This window comes from Lissotriton vulgaris, chromosome 10 (genome assembly GCF_964263255.1).
Source record: "Lissotriton vulgaris chromosome 10, aLisVul1.2, whole genome shotgun sequence".
In the NCBI taxonomy this organism is placed as follows: domain Eukaryota; kingdom Metazoa; phylum Chordata; class Amphibia; order Caudata; family Salamandridae; genus Lissotriton; species Lissotriton vulgaris.
Genome location: NC_141698.1, coordinates 971,535,197 through 971,541,184, shown reverse-complemented (window position 1 = coordinate 971,541,184; position 5,988 = coordinate 971,535,197). Strand labels below are relative to the sequence as shown.

The 5,988-nt window shown below is 46.3% G+C and overlaps 1 pseudogene; it reads left to right on the top strand.

The window, feature by feature from the left end:
• Positions 1 to 4,094: 4,094 nt before the first annotated feature.
• LOC147689086 (centrosomal protein cep57l1 pseudogene) lies at positions 4,095 to 5,672 on the top strand (annotated as a pseudogene).
• Positions 5,673 to 5,988: the final 316 nt, after the last annotated feature.

Genomic DNA, 5,988 nt, shown 5'->3' with positions numbered 1-5,988 from the left:
ATTAAAAAAATACTCCCTTATCTCCCCCTGGATTCCCGCCGTACAGTTACCCAAGCCCTCATCACGTCCCACCTGGACTATGCTAACAGCCTCTATGCTGGTGCCCCCCAGTATCTGTTAGACCGGCTCCAGATTGTCCAGAATGCGTCGGCCAGATTGATTGGTAATATCCCCTACCGTCAATCAGTATCCGCGTATCGTAAGGAACTTCACTGGCTACCAGTGGCCAGCCGTATCCAGTTCAAGATCCTTACCCTTACCTACCGAGCCGTCAACGACCTCGGACCCAACTATCTGAAAAAACGTGTCTCTATATCTCGCTCCATCAGATCCTTGAGATCCAATTACCTCCGCCTCCTGATCTCTCCCCGTTTCAGACTATCTAGAATGGGTGGCAGAGGGTTCAGTGTCATTGCGGCAAAACTGTGGAACGCTCTGCCAATCGATCTGAGATTCTGTCCCTCCGAATCCATCTTCCGAGCCAAACTCAAAACCTGGCTCTTCTCTGGACTTTGATTTAAACCTATTGTTCTCCTTGCTCTACGCTCCTTCTTCTCCCCTGGAGGCTCAGGTTCTAGCGCCGGGATACCCCTTCGGGGGTAGCTGTGCGCTCTATAAATCACATAAAATAAAATAAAATACATTTTCATTGCTGCCACCATTGATGGGTGCTAAACACATCTCTTTTCTTTCTCTCTCCAGAGTCAGGAGTTTGGACTCTAGATCCAGTCTTTTGGCCAGCCTTGCTAAAAGGCTGTCCTCATTTAGACTGTCCTCAATGTCCTCACCAGAGTCCAAGTCACCTGTGTGACCTCTAGGTCCCCATGGGTTGATTCTTGGAAGTAAGGGAACAGGGTTCCTTTCTTCCCTAGAAAGTGGAGGAGGTGGGTACCCTTTACCATCCTCCTCATCTCCTTCTCCCTCTGACTGGTCATCACCATTTTCAGAGGGGTGTGCCTTTGAATATATTCAGCCAACAGCTCATGTAGCTTTTGTTTGATTGGATGAGGGCCCATTGGTATATTTTTAATTTTTCATAAGGACCTTGCTTCCTTGAAAGACAAGTGAAGGTAAGGGGTGAGGTCAAGCTCCTCAACCATGTCCTGTATGTTAATATAGTTATCTTCACTAATAGCTGGGTTCTGTTTTTGAGACATTCTAACTAAAAAGTTCTACCCCCTCTACCTTTGACTACAGTGACTTTTTATTTTCTAAAATTCTGAAGGGACTCAAGCAAGGCCCTAACAAGACTTTTAGCAGTTTTGTAAAAATGCCAATTTTAAAAAGTCTGAATTCTAAAGGCAATTTAAGAGTTCTGTTTTGTGATCAGGTGGTAACCAAGATGTCCAACAAATGCAAATTGTATATCCCACCGCTGATCCACCAATGTAGGAAACTGGCTCTATATATACTACACCAAAATGAGGTATAGTGTGTATAGAGTCCAGGTGACCTCAGAGGTAGGCAGAGGTTAAAGTTAGATAGAACCATACTTTCTATTTGTGGTAGAGTGGTCAAGCAGTAAGGCAATATCAGAGGACAGTGTTAAGCATTTGATGTACACACTCAGTCAGCAAATTAATTCACACACTCAAGACCGGAACTCTAGGCCAGTTGTTTTTGTATAAGAAATATACTGTTGTTTTATTTTAGAGCCAAGAAAGGCTGGCACAGGTAAGCATTAAATACTTTACAGGAATACGTTGTTGAATGTAGAACATTTTGAAAATGCAATATGAATTATATTTAGTTTGATTTACAGGGGATACAGTAGGTTGCAATACATAGCAAATACAGTACTTTGAAATGAATAGGTTTTTTAGTAAATTACAGGTAAGTTACTTCTTACGTTACTTTTCTAACTCAGTGCTGGATACCTAGTTTCAGCACCGGGACATTTCCTGTAAACAGGTAAGTAAATACGTTTTGGTTATTCATGTGATTTTTAAAGAATATTTGTAGATTTCAAAACTCCACATGGAAACTTTTTGGAAGAAAATTGTCAATGTTATCCTATGGAGGAAAAACAGGTTATCGGTTCCCAGGTAAGTTATTGACTGTGGGTGTTAAGGTTCTGGGGTTAGACTTAGGGGTCCCCTAGTGTCAGTGATGCACTCTTGTTACACCCTCAGCGGCACTAGGGCAGCTGGGTGAAGAGTGTTGAGGCCCAATGTTATTCAAAGGGGCCACTCAGGTTGTGGGAGCTAAGCTCCTAGGGGTTAGGTCAGGCAAATGGGGAAACAAAGTAGCACAAAAGGTGCAACCTCGGCGGCACTGAGGTGGCCGGATGCATAGTGCTGTTTTGATGTCGGGTACTCTATTGTTTTCCATGGAGAACCTCCGGTTTGCAAAAGCACTGCAGGAAGGGAGACAAAGGCCTTCTGGGAGAGACCACCCCTTCGAGAGATAATTTGGGAAGTAAAGGTTTGGTTAGGCACCGTTGGTTTGGGTAGACAAGGCCATGGGGCGTCGGGTTCAGGGGTGCCTTTTGGGGTCGGATCTTCTTACCAGCTCCTGGTCGTGTTTAGGAGGCCTTCTGGATTTAGACTGCAGGTGTTGGCTGGAGGCTTGAGGCAGGTCAGGGGTCACCGGATCTAAGGTCAGGATTCCTGGGGTGACATCCTCGAGGTGTTTTTCCACTCGAGCTTGGGCCGGGCTCGGTGGGTACAGAGTGGGCTGGATTCAAGGTTTCTGGCTGCTGACAAAGGTTGTTGTTTGACCAAATCCGGTGTTCTCGGGAGAAGCAGTCTTAGGAAGTGAAGGCAAGCAGGTCCTCCGGGGTTTTAGAGGTTGCTGGCTGCTTGACACACCAGGATGAGTCACCTGTGTGGCCTCTAGGTCCCCATGGGTTGATTCTTGATTGCAGGACACACTGGGATTTCGCAGGAGCAAGTTCAAGGGGAGACAGGCCTGTAGGACTGGGGCCAAGTCAGTGGGTGTTATCCTCTTGTTAGGTGGCTGCATGGCTGTGGAGTCCTTCTTCTTCTTTTCTTCTTGTTGTTTCTGGATCTGAGGAAGCAAGGTTCAGGGTGCCCCCTAAATACTAGATTTAGGGGCATTACAGGTAGGTAAAGGGCAGAGACCAATGGGTCTCTTCCGTGGGGGGTACACCCCCTATCGTGCCACCCTCCAGTGGTAGGATGGCAGGAGCCTGTCCCTGGTTGGATGGGTCCCCCCATCCTCAACATTGTCTGGGACTCAGAGTTGTGCTTCACCTCGCCTCCCCCACCTGAGGGGTGGAGTTGGATGAGGTGGGCACCCCTTTTTCCCTCACTTGTTTTTCTCGCTGGCTCTCCCATCCGAAGTGGGGGGTAGAACCAGTAGGGACCATTTCCTGAAAGCAGCAAAAGGTCTGGGGAGGCTCACAAAGGCAGCATGCCTTTGAAGCTTCCCCTTCGTGAACCCAGCCCATCCTTGGGAAGGAGGCTTAGCACCGTGCCCCAAAATGTGCATTGTTTCAGGCCCCAGAGAGTAAAAGGCTCTTGACCCAGGGGTCCAGAAACATGTCTGGTGGTAGCAGCTTAAACAGCCACTCAGTGAGGACACTAGAAGTTTGTCGAGTTTCAGGGGGCATCTATAAGATGCCCTCTGTCATGCATTTTACATTAAATCTGACACTAGCATCAGAGTGGGTTTAATGTGCTGAGAAGTTTGATACCTAACTTCCCAGTCTTCAGTGTAGCCATTATGGTGTTGTAGAGTTCGTAAAGACAACTCCCAGCACCATATAATCTTAAAGGCACCACTGCACTTACAATGCCCAAGAATGGACTGGGGCACTGTAGGGGTACAGGGCTCATGCACCTGTACCCCAACCACTGGTATAGTGCACCCACCTAGTGGGGTGACTGATCTATGCCAGGGCGGTGGTTTGTGAGCATGGCACACAGGGATGTGTGGCATGTTGACTCTACACTATGTCCTGCACGAAGACATTCAGACTGCAAAGGCAGTGTGTGTGTGTCAGGGAACAGGAGCCCTAAGGGTGGCAAAAATAAGTGCTGCATCCCTTAGAGGCCTTCTCTGGTCACAGTGCACTGGCTACCTTTGGTGCCATTAACCAGGGGCTGAGCTGTGGTCAGAGAGATGCACAGTAACAACCTAAGTCCCAGCTGCAACAGAGACTGCAGGATGGATTTTACTATAAAGGATAGCTACCTAGGAAGCTTCTATCAACCACCAAATAAAATACCATCACAGCCCACTTCTTATTGAAAGATCAATGCCTACAAGAAGACAGAGGTTCTCCTTTCCAAAAAGCCAGTATCTGCCACTTTCGATGTTGATCCTGCCCCAAATAGCAAAGAGCTTATGTCTGCACTGCAGACACTTCACGAAAAGGTCCGTCGATTAGAGTTGGAGAGGACGCAAGCTGAGGATAACCTACAGAGTCTTTCTAAAGAGGCTGCAGAGTATAAAAAAGTGCTGGAGTGTGAAAATCAAAAGAAAGTTTTGTCTGGTCGTATCATAACTGAAGAGAGACATGAAGAAGTCATTTCTCAGCTGAGCAAAGCACAGAGCCGGTGTTCTCTTTTGGAAAAACTACTAGACTATATGGGGAAAATGGTGCAGAATGCAGAAAAGGAGAAGAATGCTGTTATAGAGCAACAGGCTAGTCTTCGTCGAGAGAACGATCTGAATCAAGAAGACCTGCAGTCAAAGCTTGAAAGACTTGATGTCTTGGAAAAGGAATGCCTCAGGCTGACTGCCACTCAGAGGACTGCCCAGAACGAGATTAGTCAGTTACAGGAAAAGCTTCATGAAGAAGAACATCATCGAAAACTACTGCAACAGAAAGCTGAGCAGCTCGAGAACGGACTTGAAATCAACAGGCTCTTGATACCGACACCAGTTTCTTCCGAGAGTGGACCAAAGAAAAAAGCCAAGAAGAAGTGTCCTGCGAAGAAGAATGATGACTTGAAGGAGGCTCCCCGGCAGCAGGTGTACCCAAAGGCCGGAGAGCTTCCCTTTGTAGCTGGAAAGTCCCTCAGTTCGAGCCACTCTCTGAGCGCGAATGTGCAGACTGTACTTCACATGATCAAGCACCAGAGTCTGCGGGTCAGCCAGCCACCTCCCGGTGCACCTGGGCGTAGACCCTTCCAAGCCGCCTCTGCAGGCAGGCCCATCTCCTCGTCGTCCACATCTTCATCCACCAGTGAAGGGTTAGCTGATGTCCTGTTGTCGCTGCAGGATGAACTGGGCCAAATGAGTTTTGAACATCAAGATCTTTTGAAGCAAATACAAGATACTCCAAATAATGATGTTCGTGAAGACCTTGAGCGTGAACTGGACTGCCTTACAAAGCAAATGAAGACCAAAGGAGAGCAAATTATGAAATTGAAAAAGCATCAATCCAACGTCAAGAAATTAAAACTGAGAGCTCAAAAAGCTAAGAAGCTCAACTGTCTTGAAACACAAAGCTGAGCAACCAAGTGGAAATAAGGAGCTGCTCGTCAGTCCAAGAGGAAGAGCAGCGCCCAGCAAAGGCAGATCAGCAGTGGAAAGTCCAAGCTCCCTCCAGCTGTTGAAAAATGTCAAAAAACTGCAAATGACCTTGAAGAAAGAGGACATCATGTGGGAGAAATAGGAGTTTGAAACCCGCATCTGCTATGCACTTTTATTATTTAAATATAATTTTATTTGAATTGTCCTTGCTTTATTTGTCATTTTATATTTAAAATTAGGGTATTTAAATGTACCTCCGATCTGTTTCACTTTTATATATTTTTTTATTTGTAATGAACAATTTTGATTTTTTTAAAACTATTTTCAATCAACATGTTATTGCTAAAGAGTGGCCAGAGATGCCAAATGCGTTCAGGGTTCAAAGCAAATTTAGTGAAGGAACATAGGCCCTGGTTACCTGATTAGCGGGAACCCATGGCACACTCAGTCAAAGAACATCAAAAATTTAGAAAAAAGTGGGGGCATACCATGCAGAAAGAGGGCACTTTCTCACACACGTAGATTCCAGAACTGTTCCACACA